The sequence below is a fragment of the Bubalus bubalis genome, chromosome 22 (genome assembly GCF_019923935.1).
Source record: "Bubalus bubalis isolate 160015118507 breed Murrah chromosome 22, NDDB_SH_1, whole genome shotgun sequence".
NCBI lineage: Eukaryota > Metazoa > Chordata > Mammalia > Artiodactyla > Bovidae > Bubalus > Bubalus bubalis.
In genome coordinates this window covers 12,043,386-12,062,325 of record NC_059178.1, presented here as the reverse complement: position 1 = coordinate 12,062,325, position 18,940 = coordinate 12,043,386, and the positions used below count along the sequence as shown (strand labels likewise).

General features: G+C 45.6%; 1 protein-coding gene across 4 annotated transcripts in view; it reads left to right on the top strand.

Moving 5' to 3' along the window:
• The first annotated feature begins 540 nt into the window (after positions 1 to 540).
• Positions 541 to 18,940, top strand: part of MAPK4 (mitogen-activated protein kinase 4) — a 168,030-nt gene continuing 149,630 nt past the window's right edge. For 3 of the 4 annotated variants that reach the window (XM_025273704.3, XM_025273703.3, XM_025273699.3), the window contains exon 1: positions 1,017 to 1,198. The gene's annotated coding sequence lies outside the window, so the exon portion shown is untranslated. Of the gene's footprint in view, positions 763 to 1,016; positions 1,199 to 18,940 lie in introns of those variants that run through there. The other variant, XM_025273700.3, reaches the window with a different exon arrangement.

Below are 18,940 nucleotides of genomic sequence, written 5' to 3'. Positions count from 1 at the left end.
GGCTGAGGGGGGCGTGAAGCAGAACCAGAGTACATGGCAGACCCTCCAGAGTGTCGAAGTGAAGTTCTCGCACTGATTGCTTTGGAAGTTGGGAGAAGGGAAGGCTCAAGGGCAGCTAAAGCCACCAGTGACCTCATTATACAATATTTAGGTTATCGTATTTTTCTCTGCCTAGAAAAGCGGCTTCTCGATCCATCCCACTGCGGCGCACGCATTAAGCGACGCCCCTAATCAGTGTGGAACACTTTGGATTTGCCCGAAGGCACCACCTAAACGCTAATTATTACTAGTGTACAGGTCTAGTGGCTTCTGCTTTCCTTTTCTCTGGCTTCTTAAGTGTTGCTTCCCTTCTGTTAGTTTTATCCCGGTCGTGCAAAGGAGCACAGATCACAGCCCGGGCGCCAGGCTCTGGACTGGTGCACGTGCGCTCGGTGCCCCTCAACCTTCGGCGGGGTCCCCTCTCCCGCGCCACCCAGTCCGGGCTGGTCCCTTCTCCTCCCGGGCGTCCCCGCCTCCGGCCGCCGCATCAGAGCAGGGCGGACCCGGCAGAGAGGCCAGGGTTTCGACCGAGCGCAGAAGCACTCCGCTTCCCGCCGCCCCATCCCTCGCGGCAGAGCTCAAGGGGGTCCCCTCCCTCGGGGAGGAGTAGGACGAGCTCCAAAGGTGATGGAGGATTCTGGGGAGCGTGCTCCCAGGCAGGAAGGGCAGGCTACCCTGGGGAGCTGGGTTCGACTCAGAGAACGCGAGTCCCAGGCCCCCCAGGTGAGGTTGCCTCCGAGAGGGCTGGGTCGGAGAAGGCCGGTCTACACCGCGCGCGCTCCGCCCCGGAACAGCGCGGCGGAGCGGCCTCGGGGCTTGCGGGAGGAGGGAGCCGGGCGCGCGGGGGAGGCAGCCGCCCCCTGCCGCCCAAGGCCGGGCTCCCCCGCGCGCCCGCCGCCGCAGCAGGTGGGGGCCCGGCGGGCCGGGGGCGGGGCCCAGTTCGGGGCGGAGCCGCGGCGGAGAGCGCGGGGCGGCGAGGACCCGGGCCGGGGCCAGAGAGGCAGCCCGAGCCGGAGCCGCGCGCCGGGCTGTCCGGGCGCCCGCGGGAGCTCGCCGCGCGCCGGGGTTGGGACAGGCTAGGCAGAGCGCGCCGGCGCCGCGGCCGCAGACAAAGGCGCCGCTCGCTCCCGGGCCGCCGCGCTCTCGGGCTCTGCCTTGGGTAAGTGGCTCCCCCCTGCGCCTTCTTTCTTCTCCCGGCTGCCTGCTCCTCTCGGAGTTCCACGGGCTCCCGAGGAGCCGGAGAGAAAGGAAGAAATGACACTTCCCCGCTCTCTCTGCAGTCCTCATTACACCTTTTAAAAAAATTCCTGAACAAAAACCCTAGCCAATTTCACACTCGCGTGTTTCCGAGCGGTGGGACGTCTCCCGTGGGATCGGCGCGGCTGCCCTCTGTGACCCCTTGCTCCGCCGACTGAGCGCGCGGGTGTAGACCCTGGATCGGCGGTTTGGACGTGAAAGTGGACGGTGGGCTCCCCCGGGGCGGAGGGGCGAGGGTTGTAGGGGAGGAGGTCGTGGGGACCGATTGCCGCGAGGGAACCCCCATCTCCAAGGACTGCTCGGCGCGTTCTGGAGCGCCGAGGGGCAGTTCGCACTGTAAGTTCAGATTTGGATCTCGGTTATGGGGTCTGCCCCAGTCCCCTAGCACCCTGCTTTCCAGCCTTCTCCCTGTCTTGTTCAGGGTTAATATAGCGCCCCCTACGCCCCACCCCACCGAAGCTCCCACTCTGCCCCTTCGCGGCCCCAGGGCGGGGGCTCCGAACGCCTGAGAGGGAGGAAGCCCCGCCGCCTTCCCGGCTGGGGGAACCCCAAACGCGTATCTGCGGCGGGAGGGCGGGCGGCTGCAGGCGGAGGAGATTTGACATCACAGCGTGGTCCCCGGCCGGCTCCCCCAGCCTCTTTCCGGGCTGCCCTCCGTCAGAAAAGGAATCCCGGCTGCCTTTTTTTTTTTTTTTTTTTTTTTTTGCTTTTGTTCTGTCGGTAACTCTCCGGAATCCGGGGATAAGCCGGGGCGGGCCGATACCCCCGGGAGGGGGACCTTGGCGGAAGCTCCAGGTGCAAGCCCAAAGTGACAATTGGAGGCGGCAGCTGTCTCCCGCCCCCGAGTGGGGAAGAGATCCCGATCACTGATCAATGCTGGGGAGCAGGCAGTGGGTCGGCCGCCTGCCTAAGAGTGGGATGTCCGCCGCTGCCGCGCGCCGTCACGCGCCGCTCCCGCACTCTCGGAAACGCTTCCTCGAAACGCGCATCGCCATTCACGGATCTGTGTCTGGGACTTGATTAATGTCACTTCTGCCCGGGTTCTCTGAGGAGCGAGCGTCTGCTTCTATTTAATTTAATAGCCTTTTATAGGGGCCTACTGTGTGCAAGGCAGCAGCCCTACGATTATCCTAAGAGATACTTAATGGAGCGCCTACTGTGTGCAAAGCAGGTGTGTTACGAACTTTTCAGTTTAGCGGAGTTTATTGAGTACTTACTGTATTCACGGTACCGATGCTCTGACCGTATCTTAATAGATATTTACTGAGCAACTACAGCGTACAAGGACGTTTTTGTTTTGTTGCTGAAGGGCTGCCCAGTGTATCTTTGGGGGCGGGGGACACGTCGAGGCAAGGAAGCCAAAATATGTCTTCTAACCCTTCAATTCCTTTGGTAACCTGCCTTTAACTTTCCCGGACTGCTTGCTGTGTGGTGTAGGAAGAGCTGGTCTGGTACATTCCAGCTTGAGGGGTTTATCAGACGGGAGCAGGGCAGAATAATGAAAAGGACCTCTTTCCAATTTAGTTTCCTCACTTTAAAAAGAAGGAGGGAGGAGGCGGTTCTCTTTGTGCAAAGCAGGGTGGTAGTTATTGCAGGAAATCAAAGGTTAATGAGGCAAAGCATTGACACTTAGAGGGGGGAAAGTCTATGGTGGGGACAGAAAGACCAAAGACAATCAAACCAGGAAGCTTGTGGGGTGGAGCATGAAGATAGGGCCAAGTTAGACCCCTCAGCCACTGGCTCCAAACCATGACCCTGTTGAGAGTGGCTTTAAAATTCTATATTTCTGGTGGCTGGGGACATAAAGGCAGAATCAAATGGTCTGAGGGTCCTATCTAGTAAGAGATTAGATGAGTCTGTTACTCTGATGGGATCTTGTGACACTGGAATATCCAGATTGGCAAGAAAACCATGGGTCCTCAGCCTCTTGGCATATAGTTGTTGTATGGTGACTGCAGCCATGAAATTAAAAGACGCTTACTCCTTGGAAGGAAAGTTATGACCAACCTAGATAGCATATTCAAAAGCAGAGACAGTACTTTGCCAACAAGGTTCATCTAGTCAAGGCCATGGTTTTTCCAGTGGTCGTATATGGATATGAGAGTTGGACTGTGAAGAAAGCTGAGCGCCGAAGAATTGATGCTTTTGAACTGTGGTGTTGGAGAAGACTCTTGAGAGTCCCTTGGACTGCAGGGGGATCCAACCAGTCCATTCTAAAGCATATCAGTCCTGGGTGTTCTTTGGAAGGAATGATGCTAAAGCTGAAACTCCAGTACTTTGGCCACCTCATGTGAAGAGTTGACTCAGTGGAAAAGACTCTGATGCTGGGAGGGATTGGGGGCAGGAGGAGAAGGGGACGACAGAGGATGAGATGGCTGGATGGCATCACCGACTCGATGGATGTGAGTTTGAGTGAACTCTGGGAGATGGTAATGGACAGGGAGGCCTGGCATGCTGCGGATTCATGGGGTCACAAAGAGTCGGACACAACTGAGCGACTGAACTGAACTGAACTGATAGGCTGTTATCAGGAAAATGTAGACTAGTAGGTATGATGTAGTCTAGTAGGAGTTCTTGTGATAAACACATAAACGGGTTGCTTGGGCAGCGTACGTGAAAAGCTAGGAGCAGAGTCTTCCTAGAATTTAACGTCAAAAACAAAATTCTATGCTCATGGAATTGTGGCTTTCCTTTTATCAGAGAGTGAGAAATTCTCTGTGTCTAGTATGGTTGTCTTTTTAACTTCAGTTCAGTTCAGTCAGGTGGGGGCTTCACCCAGCCTGGCCTGGCGTTCACTGTAATTCCCATGGCTGGTGGCTGGTGAGAACCCTTGTCTCCTGTTCCAGCTGCAGGGAGCACTGCATCCCTACCATTCTTTCCAACATTCCTAGGGTTTTTTTCACCTGAGCCAAACTTGATTGTAATCTTCTTCAAAGCCAAGAATGTAACTTGGTCTTTTCTCTACATCCTTCCCTCCCTGGAGGCTCTGGCGTAGTCTGCAGGGTAGGTGACTTTTATTCCAGAACCCTGGATTGTCCATTCCTTCCACCTTTCCCTACGGAAGGGCCTGACCTTTCTCCCTCTCTACCACTTTCAGCTCCTCAGAGCCTTTCACTGTATGAAAACTCAGGACAAAACCAACCTGTCATCAACCCCTTTCTCTTGACTAGGAGTGTAGGTCACTGTTCTGTCTTCCAGGGGTCCTTGCACTTTAAACCTCATTATGGAACGAAAGGCCTTATCCACCATGAGATTTCAGGCATAGACAAGTGGCTGTTGGAGGTAACGGGGGAGGCGAAGGGCCTTTCCTGGTGCTTCTGAAGTGATGCTGCTACCACCTCCTTGGGTAGCCAGTCTTGGCAAAGGTCCCTGTGGGCCCACAATCCACAAAAGTCTGGAGCCTTCGTTGCTTGGTGGCTGGCGTGGCGGCCAAGGTCAGAGAGCAGTCCTGCCTGTGCTGTCAACCCGGCCTTCTCTCGCTCTGCTCTTTAAAGCTTAATCCTTTTCCAGACAGGATTCTTTCTTCCTTCCCTACACGTGCCATTATTCTAAGGCTGGGATTCTCAACCTGAGCACTCTTGGTGTCGTGAGCTGGGACATTTGTTGTGGGGCCTGTCCTATGCATTGTAGAATGCTTAGCAGCAGCCCTGGCCTCTACCCACCAGATGCCAGTAGCACCCCACGTCCCCTCCCCAAGTTGTGACAATGAAAAGTGTCCCCAGTTATTATCAGATGTCCCCTGGGGAGCAGAATCACCCCCTATTGTGAATAGCTGTTCTGAGGGGTACTGGTTACTCTGTACAGTGCTATGTGACCATTCCCACTTTTCTGGAAGAGGCCTCCTTTATTGTAACTTGGTTTTCAAGATAGGTGACTTGGTAAATATAAGGTGTGTGTGTGCTGAGTTACTTCAGTCGTGTCTGACTCTTTGTGACCCTATGGACTGTAGCCCACCAGGCTCCTCTGCCCGGGGGATTCTCCAGGCAAGAATACTGGGGTTTGTTGCCATGCCCTCCTCCATGGGATCTTCCTGATGCAGGGATCGAACCTGGGTCTCTTACATCTCCTGCATCAGCAGGCCGGTTCTTTAGCCACTAGAGCCACCTGGGAGGCCCACAAGTGTGTAATGTACATTGTGGCATTTTCCATGTGAATAATTTCCTAAATCAGAATAAACATCCTTTGCAGGTCACATATCCTAATCTGGTCATCAGTCAATTTTTTGAGACAAAGCAACAACAACCACCCCCCTCCCCCCAAAAAAAACCACAAGACACCTCTCAGCTTCTTCCCCTAGCATGTGTTTGATTTATGTAGCAGAAATGCAGGTAGTAGAACCACTGTGGGGAACCACAATTGCCCACAGGGCCATCCCAGCCCGCTGCTCGGACAGTGGCTGGTGGGTGGTAGTGGGGGTGAGAAGCGGTGGGCGAGGATCCAGTTCTGGTGGGATAGGATGCTTGCGTAAACTGTCCTGTTTACCAAAAACAATGAGCACTTGAGTGTGTGCTGGGGCCCTTCACTGGCCCTGGATGGGGCTCTGAGTTTTCAGTTTCATTCGCTTCAGGTGAAGCCGGCTCTGGGGATCGCTGATGGCAGTGTCTGCACAAACAGGCTTGCTGCTACCCGTGAAGTCAGGAACTGAGACGCTTCTCAAAGACTTGGCTTCAGGAGAGCACAGCGATCAAACGGGATGGTTGAGCACAGGGTAGCCAGCACTTCTGTTCCTATCTGCCTTCAAAAGTAGAACTTCCACAGCGTTAGCAGCAACCGCATCTTTGTAGGATGGAAGGAGCACGGCTAGTTCAAGTTTAGCAGCAGGATTCTTGAGTTCTGTCCAGTAAATGGAAGTAACTTAATGGACCTTGTAAGTGAGTTTGGTCTGCTGCCCAAGTTATTGCTTCCGAAAGTGACTGAAACTCTTTTTGGGGTCACTATAATCGTAGTTGAAAAGTTTACAGTAAGATTTGGATTCAGACTTCTATTTTGGACCACCCCAGTGTGGGGTGAGACTTTTCCTGTCATTGAAACAGGCCAGATAGGAAATACCTTCTGGAGGCAAGGTGGGAAAATAACTCAAGTCCTTAAATACTTAATAAAACAAACAAATAAAACCCCTCTATATTTCAGGCTTTTCATTCGTCTACAGTCTTTTTCCTTAAACTGACCTATTTTCAAGGAGGAAGAGAAAGTGCTATGATTTGTATCTAAATGTGCCTGGCTCTGCATGAAACTGATCTGCCAATATTGCCATTGTCTACATTTAACAAAAATAAAGACTCTTATTAGAAAATTTGATGTAGGAGGGATTCTTTGAAAAATTAGTAGTTTTTCTATTTCTGTTTGAAGTGATTCAAGTTTTATAAAACTTTTCAAGAATCAAGATCAGTTTGGAGAGTTGGGGTCAAATTTACACATTATCTAAGAATGTAGACCTGCAAGGGATCTTGGGGGTCAGTGACCAGCTCTCCCTGCCCAACTGTGTAAATGGGGAAACTGAGGCTGAGAGGTGGTTTGCCAAGGTCACACAGAGGTCAGGGCCATGGCTGAGCAAGGAGTCAGGAGTTTGTCCCATTCTCTCGGACACTCAGTACCACTGGGGAAATAACTCGAGTACTTAAGAACTTAATAAAACAAACAAATAAAACCCCTCTATATTTCAGGCTTTCCATCTTTCCAGGTGAATGTTGGCGGAGGAAGAGCCAGGAAGGAAAAGAGCTTGATAACTTGTCTCATTTCCATGCCGCCTAATCCTGATAGAACTAATCACTGATTCAGACTGATTACATCTGTGCCAAAGGTGTGTGCGCGTACAGGTCGCACTGAATAAAAACTGAAACAGTTGGATTAGTGGAACGAGATTGTTTTATAAAACTTCCTATGTACAGCACAGTGACTATAGTTAGCAATGCTGTATTATATGTTTGAAAGTTGCTAATAGAGTAGATCTTTAATGTTCTCATCACAAGAAAAAAATTGTAGCTTTGCCTGGTGATGACTTATTGCTGGTGAACATTCCTGGTATATATACAAATATTGGATCATTGTTTTACATCTGAAACTAATACAGTGTTACATGTCAATGACATCTCAATAAAATATTTGAAAAAAAATTTTAACTTTCTTTAATGTTGTTTTATATTGTCTGTAAATAGAATGAAACATTTATCTCCCTATTGGGGAAAGGAATACGGGTTCATTATGGAAAGTAGCAAGGTGAATGAAAATGATCCTTCTACCTGTGATAGACTGATCTGATCACATTGTACTATGTTTATGTTTAGTGTTTTCCCCTCAGCTCATTTTTAAACACAATTGAGATGATGCTGTGTTGTGCTGTGCTAAGTAGCTTTAGTCGTGTCCGACTCTATGAACTGTAGCCCACCAGGCTCCTCTGTCCATGGAAGTCTCTAAGCAGGAATACTGGAATGGGTTGTCATTTCCTCCTCCAGGGAATCTTCCAGACCCAGGGATCCAACCTGCATCTCTTAAGTCTCTTACGTTGGCAGGCGAGTACCACTAGCGCCACCTGGGAAGCCCAGGCATATAATTTTAATTTTTTATCTTGCTTTTTCTCAGCTAATATTGTAATAAGCAATTTCCATGTTATTACAAATGCTTTGTAAACATATTTTTAGTGACTGTGCAATTCAGTGCTTTGGAACCCTGTTAACTTATTACAATATTTTGTTATTAGTGGGCATTATTTTCTCCCAAATCTGATCACTGTGTCATGACAGTGAGTAGCTTTGCACTTATACTTTTTAACAATTAGGATTGTTTTCTTAGTAAATATTTCCAGATAGTGAAATTAGTCAGCCAGGGGAAAGCACCATGTTAATACCTTGCTTTCCAGAACTGGAAATGATTTTACCACATCATTGACAACATAGGGTCTTTTATTTTTTTAAACTATTTATTTAAGGTGAAAAATATGTTGCTTTCATTTGCATTTTGGTTACCAACTTGGCTAAACATTTTCTCCGTAAGAATTGTTATCTGTTTGTATTTTTTGTTAATTTGTTAACTTTTCTATTTGGGTTTAGTGCTTAAAAAAAAAATGATCTGCTTGTAGAAAACCCATTTTTAAAGAGGAAAACAATAAACCTCTGATTGCATAGATATTTTATGAAGGCTTCCATCTAACCCTAATATTCCACAGTTGCAATACGTCACGGGCTGTATTTCAGGCTGAACTCTTTGTCACAGTGATGGAGCTGCCTGTTCCATTCCTGAAGCAAGCTCGGGTGGACAGGGAGCTCCATCGTCTTGTCCAGCCAGCAGGCAGTAAGCACTTATTCAGTGCTTCCCAGGCACTGAGTTCTCAATCCTTACTTTGTAAAGTGGGTACTGTTTTACTATATCCATTTAGATATGAGGAGAGTGATGCACAGAGAGGTAAAATAACCATGGTCCCATATACCTTTTAAAGGGTTCTGATCACCAATTCCAGCATACATGAGGTTTTTGCCACACATCTGATAAATCCTCTGTGACACCAGCTGGGTGTCCTGAGGTTCAACTTGAGTCTAACCCTCTACCTGAGATAGCATCAGATCTGATGGGTTATTGGCTCAGTCCCACAAGACTGCCCTCCAGCTCCAGTCTCAGGCCAGGTTGTCACCTGTGTCTCTGACAAAAGTGAAAAGTGTTAGTCGCTTAGTCATGTCTGACTCTTTGTGACCCCATGGACTGTGGCCCGCCAGGCTCTGTCCATGGAATTCTCCAGGCAAGAATACTGGAGTGGGTTGCCGTTTCCTTCTCCAGGGGAATCTTCCCAACCCAGGGATTGAACCTGGGTCTCCCACTTTGCAGGCAGACTCTTAACTGTCTGAGCCACCAGGGAAGTTAAATCAGAGGTTCTCATGACTCCCTCCTTGAGTTCAATTAATTTGCTAGAGTGGTCGCAGACATAGGAAAAGCCATTTATTGTCTAGATTACTGTTTTATTACAAAGGATATTAAAGTATGCAAATCAATAGCCAGATGAAGAGCTAGCCAGGGTGAGGGCTTAACATAGGAGGTTCTGTCCTTGTGGAGTTTGGGGCCCAGCATGGTGGCATATGGAAGCATTCTTGTTCTCCAACCTGGAAGCTCTCCAAACCTTTTGGATTTTTATGGAGGCTTCATTACAAAGGCATTATTGGTCAAATCACCAGCCACTGGTGGTTGATTCAATCTCCAGCTCCTTGCCCCAACCAGAAATCAGGGAGTGGGACTGAAAATTCCATCTCTTTTTCCACGGTTGGTTTCCTTGACGACCAGCCCCCATCCCTAGGTACTTTCCAAAGTCACCTCATGAATACAAACCCAGGTGTGCTGGAATGGGGTTTATTATGAATACGGAGACACCCATTTCACCTTTCTGGCTCTGAAGCAATGTCAGGATCTGAGGACAAAGGACAATATTGTTAACAAAAGATATTCCCATTGCATGTATGGCTCAGGAAATTCCAAGGGTTTGGGGAGCTATGAGCCAGGAACCATTGATTTGAAGACCATATATATGGAAAACATATTTTGTTCATCTGAACAGGCAGATACATGTTCCTTGTAAATCACAATATTGAATCTTTATTTTTGGCTGTGCTGGGCCTTTATTGCTGTGTTTCGACCTTCTCTAGTCGCAGTGCCTGGACTTCTTGTTGCTTCTCTTGTTGAAGAGCACAGGCTCTAGGGCGTATGGGCTCAGTAGTTGTGGCACATGGGCTTAGTTGCCCCATGGCATATGAAATCTTCCTGGACCAGGGATCGAACCTGTGTCCCCTGCATTGGCGGTGGATTCTAAACCACGGGACTGCCAGGGAAGTCCACCGGATTACAACTTTCAACCACTGTTTCCAACCTCTGAGTCTTCCCCAAAGTGATCTGCCTCCATTAGTCTTTGAGGAAGCTGGGCTTAGGAAAACTAGCTACTTTTTATTTACTCCACTGCCTATTACTGGGAGAACTTTGTGTTGTAAGGTAATTTTGTTACCTCAAACGTTTTCTTAACTTTTATGTCTCTTAGCCTCTCTTCTGCTTCTCCATCCTTTTTATATCTCCTAGCTGCATCTGGTAGTTCTTCTGACCTATCTTCTAAGTCTCACCGTGTCTCTTCAGCTGGGTCTAATCTGCAGTTAAATCCATCTGTTGCATTCTTAATTTCAGTTACTGAATTTCAGTTCTAGAATTTTTAGCTCTTTTTCAGATCTTTAATGTTACTTTATATAGTCCTGGTTCCTTGTTCTGAAAATTTTAAGCCCAATTTCTATCACCATGAGCACAGTTATGTACTCTATCGTTGTCTTACATTCTGTGTCTGGTAATTTTTCCATCTGGGATATGTCTGTTTCTTCTGTTTGGTGTTTGTCCTAATTCTCATGTTGGTTTGTATTTATGTCATTGTATCTCCTCGTGTGCCTTGTTATCTTTGAATGTGTGTTAGATGTGGTTTTGAAAAAAAATGTTTGTATAAATACCATATTTCATCAATTAAGTACATTTTTTTCACATTTTAATCTCTGAAATTCAGATGTAATTTACAGTTGATCAAGATGTACATTTACAGTTGGTAGCATTTTCCCCTTTTTCATTGGCTCATACCTAAAAAAAAATAGAGCATCATATAATTAGCAGTACTGAAGGTTGATGAAGTAATCTGAGGCTTTGAATGATAATAAACATGACAAGAGTTCTAGAGAGTCTTTTAAACAACCTCTGCCGGCTTTCTGGGTACCAGCAATCCCAGATCAATTTGGGCACTTGAGATTTTCTAGGCCATTCAGATGACTGGAAGTTTCCTTTTTGTTTTCTCTTACTTGTAGGGCTTCGTCACGCCCAACCACAGGCGTGAAGTGGCTTGTCAGGCTTTAACCTTGCGGATGCTCTGGGTCCCTGACCCTGTGAGGCTGTGAAGGTGATGCTCAGCTTTCCAGTTCTCTCTTCCTGCTTGACAGATTCTCCCCAACTCGATAAGAGTGGCTTCTAAGACCTAGGGCCACAACTCAGGCTCATATTCCAGATCTGAAGCCTGAATCCCCCTCTCTCTTGTAAGCTCTTTGATACTTTTGTGTGCTGTGTGCTCAGACGCTCAGTCATGTCCGACTCTTTGCAACCCCGTGGACTGTAGCCCACCGGGCTCGCCTGTCCATGGGTTTCTCCAGGCAAGAATGCTGGAGTGGGCTGCCGTGTCCTCCTCCAGGGGATCTTCCTGACCCAGGGATTAGATTACAGTCTCTTACATCCCCTGCATTGGCAGGTGGATTCTTTAACCACAGCGCCACCTGGGAAACTTCTAGGAATAATTAAAGCATTTCATCTGGGTTTCTTTGTTATGGTCACTGGGAAGGTTGGTTCTAATTATGCAGTTTATCACTGTCGGAAGGAGGCAGTAGTGAATCTCATCTGTCTTAGAGACTGACGGAAGAGCATGGAATACCAGCTGCTCTTTGCTAGCTCATGGTTAGGGAACTTCCTCCATCCACTCCTAGTATGCCATCTGGGTTGTAACTGCAAAGTGGAGGTTGGGATGAATACATTTCCACAAACTGGATATAGCTAAATATAGATATATTTCCCTATATAAAAGAGACGAATTCCTCAGGCTTTTCTTAATAAAGTGGGTGACTTGGCAAAGAAAGCGGTTCTAGGAGTTGCTTCTGGATCCCCATCAGTCATGTTTCCATCCGGCTTCTTCCTTCTCATTCATACTGTCCTGCAGAGAGATGGGGATTTAGGACCAAGGACCCTGATGAGGGAGCAAGATGCTTTGTGTTCCAGCAACTGTTACGAAGTAAAACAAAAAACTAGACCATATTTGAGCTAGGTGAGATTTCTTCCCTTCAGCATGGGCCCCAGCATTTCATTTGGAAAGCGGAATTTCTCACCCCTGGCCGAGGCTACTCCTTGCGGAAACTGACCTGTTGTGTCCACAAGGCTCGGGGTGGCCTTTCCAAAGGACTCTTCTTAAATCTTATTTTTCAAAAGAAGCTCTGTGTTCCTTTCTGGCCTCTCAAAGGCATATGGTTACCTATGTTTTCTCAAAATCAGCTGCCAATTGTATTTTCCCCCTGCCTCAATCCAACTCTTATAGATGTTTTCCCAGCAGCTTTCATGAAGCCAGAGAAATTTACCATGAGTTTCAAACTCTGTATTGAGTTTGAAAAGGTTGGGTGAAGGGGCACAGAATGGCAGGAAGCCCTCCCTCCCACCAAACCAGAGCCTCCATTGGCTTTTTTGAAGGGGGAGGGCTCTTGTGTTTATTTGGGGATTTTATTTTTTTTTTTTCTCTGAAAACCTTAGAACTGTCCTCTCAGAAAATTGCTTCTGCCCGGGGGACTGCTGGCCAGAAGTGTAGCCATTGGGTGTAGTGATGAAAGGTATGTTATCAGGGATCTGTCCTTCTAGAAAGGCTTGTTTGGTGGGGGTAGGGTATCCCCACCACCTGTTCGGAGACCACCTCTTACCTTTTGTGTATTGCATGATGATTTATTCAGCTTATTTGGATTTTCATTTACTTTTACAATATTTCACACGTAGGAAAGATTACATATAACCATTGTAACATATTGCATATAACTATGCATATTTCTAGAGATGGAAACCCTCCAATTAGCTTTTAATAACTGTCCTTAGGGACTTCCCTAGTGGTCCAGTGGCTCAGACTCTGCACTCCCAATGCAGGGGGCTGGGGTTCGATCTCTGGTCAGGTAACTAGATCCCACACGTTGCAACTAAGACCCAGAGCAGCCAAAGAGATAAACTGATAAATACACAAATACTTTTTAAAAGATAATTAAAAGAATAACTGTCCTTAAGCAACAAGTCTGTCATTCCACTCCTGAGTAATTCTAGATTGTAACTGATCCCTTTGGAAGAAATGATAAATGACTTAATTAATTTTGAAGAAACAAATTTTCTATTCTCCCAGAAAATGTGCCCCCCTCATGATTATTTTTGGAGGCAGAACTACTAGAAAACCCCACCAACCATAAGAACTTATGAATCAAGACATCTGAAAACTCTTCAGCCTGAAAGGAAGTGAATTAATTCCTTCAGCATGATTCATTTCGGTACAAGCCAGCTTCCTTTATTTACCAGTAACTTAGACTCTTAAGCTGATTTTTCTAAAGAGGTATAATTATTTTGACATCAAGGCCATATTCATATATCTCTAACATCAGATTTTCCATTTATTTGAAGCTGAGGTTTTTCCCAGCCATTTTGAGACCGTTTTGTCTGCTAATAAGAGATAATATGCTGTGATTTCAATAACATGTGTGAGAACCACAGGAAGTTCAGACAGAGTCAGCTGAGCAAATGTCTGTACTTGTCATAGAGAGCTGCACACTGCCTTCAGAATGTGTCCGTGATAGTGTGCGTGAGAGCTACGTCGCTTCAGTTGTGTCCAACTCTTTGCAACCCTATGGACTGTAGCCCGCCAGTCTCCTCTGTCCGTGGGATTCTCCAGGCAAAAATACCAGAGTGGGTTGCCCTACCCTCCTCCAGGGGATCTTCCTGACCCAGGGATCGAACCCGCATCTCATGTCTCCAGCAGTGGCAGGTGGGTTCTTTACCGCTAGTGCCGCCTGGGAAGCCCCGGTAGCCGTAGTACCTTTTACCAAACTTTTTACCAAATAGTCAGGACTTTTTAGAAGACTCAGAACAGTAAAGTGTGATAGCTCTTTCAACATAAATAAAAGGGACAGAGAAATTCAGAAATCTGCAATGATTATATTGGTAAGAAGAGAATAAGGGAGATGATTGCTGTATACCACTTAGAAGAGGAGATGAGAAGTATGTTAACAATAGAGTAACCATAGTGACTGTTTTGAGCTTTCCGGAAAGAAGGAGCGAAAATGAAAAATGTCTTGACCAATTACTCTAACAACCCACACATCTGCTGTGTAATAAAGCCAGTGAAATACGGGCCATCAAATGGACAGGGAGAACTTTAGGGTATACAGAGTAAAGAGAGAGAATTTTCTTTTTCTGCACTGTGAGAATTTGTCTAGTAAATAGTTCTGGGCATGTCGTGGCCTAAATAACTGTAAAAATTTTCCTATACTTTACGGTTTTCTTGAGCTGAATGGAAATTAAAGACAAATAAAAGGCTTAGATCCTTAACTAATTTTGTTAGGTCTCTAGATGAAGGGCAATAAGGAGTAGGAGTCCAGCAGGAAAATGCTCATAGTTTGTTATTTTAGTTAAAAGCTTGATGTCTTATTTCTAAATTTTTGTGCATGCTTTCATTCTTCAGGAGTCTTTCGCTGAATTTGTTAATCCTGAAAACCCCCTTTTTATGAGCAGTCTTTGAACCTGAAATGCATTTAAAGAATAAGAGGAGGTAAAAAAAAATTTAAAAAAATCCTTTGACTTCTCTCTCTGATTTATTCAGAAACAGATCCCCAGAAGCAAAGATCTATGTATAGGTCCTTTAGCAGCTGAATTTTATTTCACCAACAAACAGTACTGTTTTGCTCTGCACTCCTGAGTTCAGGATTTAGCAACTAAACCACCACTGCCACGACAATATATTAAATAACCTTCTCGTCTTCTGTTCCACCTTTTCTATTGGTAAGAAATAATAAGAGCATTATTATTTAATTATCACCACTCGAAGCTATGTCAGATTTCAGTAATCTAAAACTATATTGTCTTAAACTGAGATTGTTTGAAATAAGATCTTTCCTGTACAGTAATGGATACCTAGAAAAGGAGGTGGATAGTTATAGACACAGGGAGTAGAATCAGGAATATATACATACATAGTTTTGATTATGGGGTAATCATAAGCTTTGTTTCTGGAAGGACACATGAGACATTGTGAGTAGTGGCAAAGTAAGAAGTAACTGGTTACACAGGTGGTAGTGTTCAGTTGCTCAGTCATGTCCGACTCTTTGCAACCCCATGGACTGCAGCACACCAGGCTTCCCTGTCCTTCACCATCTCCCAGAGCTCGCTCAAACTTATGTCCATTGAGTAGGTGATGCCATCCAACCATCTCATCCTCTGTCGTCCCCTTCTCCACCTGCCTTCAATCTTTCCCAGCATCAGGGTCTTTTCCAGTGAGTTGGCTCTTTGCATCACATGCCAAAGCATTGGAACTTCAGCTTCAGCATCAGTCCTTCCAATGAACACCCAGGACTGATCTCCTTTAGGATGGACTGGTTGGATCTCCTTGCAGTCCAAGGGACTCTCAAGAGCCTTCTCCAACACCACAGTTCAAAAGCATCAATTCTTCAGCGCTCAGCATTCTTTATAGTCCAACTCTCACATCCATACATGACCACTGGAAAAACCATAGCCTTGACTAGACAGACTTTTGTTGACCAAGTAATGTCGCTGCTTTTTAATATGCTGTCTAGGTTGGTCTTAGCTTTTCTTCCAAGGAGTAAGCATCTTTTAATTTCATGGCTGCAGTCACCATCTGCAGTGATTTTGGAGCCCAAGAAAATAAAGTCTGTCACTCTTTTCATTGTTTCCCCATCTATTTGCCATGAAGTGATGGGACTGGATGCCATGATCTTACATGTTGAATTTTAAGCCAGCTTTTTCACTTCCTCTCTCACCTTCATCAAGAGGCTCTTTAGTTCCTCTTCACTTTCTGCCTTAAAGGTGGTGTCTACATATCTGAGGTTACTGATATTTCTCCCTGCAATCTTGATTCTGGCTTGAGCTACATCCACCCTGGCATTTCACACAATATACTCTGCAAATAAGTTAAATAAGCAAGGTGACAATATACAGCCTTAACATACTCCTTTCCCAATTTAGAATCAATCCATTGTTCCATGTCAGGTTCTAACTGTTGCTTCTTGATCTGCATACTGATTTCACAGGAGGCAGGTAAGGTGGCTGGTATTCCCATCTCTTGAAGAATTTTCCATAGTTTGTTGTGATCCACACAGTCAAAGGCTTGAGTGTAGTCAGTGAAGCAGAAGTAGAGGTGAGGGAAGGGAATTTTAAATTTTATAGTTTTCCATACTATTTAATTTTTAGCATGAACGTATATTTTTATTTAATATGTAAATATGGGGGAAAATTAAGAAAGTAGAAAACAGAGAAGAAGCCACTGTATACGAGATCCTGCAGGTCTGAATTTAACCTCTGGATTCCTTTCTCAGTGGAAATTCTGGCTTTTATGAGTCATCAGACCCAAGTCTATATCGACTCAGTTATGTCATCCTCCATGCTTTTGTGTAACTTATCTTATGTAGCATATTTTCAATCCCTCTCATGCCTGTGTTTCCTTTGAGCCTGACAATGGCACTGTCCAGTATGTTGGACTGGTATTATATGATTCCCATTTTACAGGTGAAAAGACTGAAGCTTAAGAAAGATAGGTGACTTATCAGGGGTGCCATGTTTGCTACCCATGAAGTTCAGAACTAGAAGTCAAGTTCAGTGTGCCTTTAACCCTTGTAGAAAGAACTTGGCCATTTATTTTGGACATTAAAAAAATATTCCAAGCTGTCTCCTCTCCGGTTTCACACCATAGCATCTATTTCATTCTGTCTTATATCATGGTTAGATGTGTAATTGTTTTCCTCATTAATTTTTATCACCCTAGGCTGTCTCTCTTCTTTCTCTAGCCTTTCTGTGTCTGGTCCATTTGATGCATATATTAGTTCTTAATCTTTGTTTTATGGAATTGGATACTCAAGGTACTTTCTCCTACATAATAATCCATTTTTAGGAAAACAAAATAGTAAAAGCCATTTCCACAAGACTAATATCATTGTCCACAAGAGAATTCAAGCCACATAGTGTTTGAGCTGGAAGAAAACCATCTTTGTGAGTATTTATTTTGCTTTAGAAATGAGGAACCTGAAGATCAAATAAGTGGCTCAAGATCACACAGGGAGTGAGAGGTGACTTGGTATCAGAGGACGGTTCTCTTTCAGCCCAGCCCGGTTCCTGCTGCAGCGATCATTACAGACACTTATTCTTCTGGTCATCAGGCATTTAGATGAATGGTCAATGTGGGCAAAAGGTAGGTCACACTTAACGTAGTAACCATGAAGTGGTAACTTCAAAATGAGGTATTGAGCTGATTTTTCCATGTTTTAGTGAATGATTTTGCAGTTTACTTCCTTTTAAAGCAAACTTGGTATATACATGCCAGCATTTCCACAAAAGGATTGGGACTAGGAATCTTTTAGATGATAAGTAATCCCACCTTGAGCATTTACAATAGAGTCAAATCACCCTCGCTTGTGGATAAATCTAGGTGCATAGCATCAAAGTTGTGAGTGAGAAATTAATAGTGTTTTCTATTTTACTTATTGGCTTTTAAAATGCAAGTCATTCCTGGCTTGGTGAATAAGCCACCTGTTCTCCTCTTAAATGAGGAGTGACGAGTCCTCCAGTTCCTAAATTCACCCCTGGGTACCTGAGTGCCCAAAAGATTCCCAGTTTTCAAATATGCTGAGAAGGGAGCTGGAAAGCCTTTTTTTTTTTTTTTTGTCCGAAGCTATGCAGAGGAGAAACAGAAGGATAAATCCCAAATAGGGCGACAGTATCAAAAGTGTGAGGACTGGGGGAGCCCTGGGCGTCGGATTCACTAATGAGACAGAACGTCTTTTTATGAAGTACGTTCTTTTTTGTGCCACCTCCTATTGGATTCATACAGTCCTCAAAGGCACCAGGTCCGGAAGGCATACTTGTAAAAGACATCAGGGGAACAGACATCTCTAAAAATTCAATTTAGTTCAACAAATATATACGGTAGGTGCTATAGGAGAGTTATGGTAAAAATCACAGAAGACCGGCCCAGCTTTTCTGGAGGTTGGAGTCTGTGCTGTGCTCTCCAAACTTGTCTGCATTTTGGAATCATCTAGGGACCCTCAAAAGTCACTGAGGTCTGTGTCCAGTCCACCACCCCCGATTGAGCTTGTGATCCAGCTGGTTTGGGATGTGGCCTAAGGTTTGGAATAGTTGAAAAGAGAATTCTAAAAGTGCAGTCAAATTTGGGAATTAGTGGTCTGTGAAGTGGTTCTCAGCCTTGACCGACTATATTAGAATCACCTGGAGTATATACGTATGTCTGTACATATGTGTGTATATGTATATGTATGTATACATATATGTATGCATGTGTATATAACCATAAGCATATTCACACATGTGTATACAAATGCATGTGTGTATAAGCATGTATGTGCATGTGCATATACCCATATGCATAATATACATACAGGGCTTCTGTGGTGGCTCAGATGGTAAAGAATCTGCCTACAGAGCAGGATACCCGGGTTCGATCCCTGGGCCGGGAAGATCCCCTGGAGATGGGAATGGCTACCCACTCCTGTATTCCTACCTGGAGAACCCCGGGGACAGAGGAGCCTGGTGGGCTACAGCCAGTGGGGTTGCAAACAGTCAAACACAAGTGAGCGACTAGCACTTTGTTAGCCCTTATACATACATGCCCAGGCTCCAGCTCTTGAGATTCTGATTTACATGGTTTGGGATGGAGTCCAGACATCCATATTATTTAAAACCATGGTTCACCAAATTGCTGACACCTGGGTCTGACTCCAGACACTCTGGTTTAATTAGCCTGGGGTCTTGTCTAGTCATCAGAGTCTTTTCAACCCACTTTCCCCTGCCATGTGATTCTAATATGCAGTCAAGGTTGCAGTCTACTGGGTTAGTGAGTGAG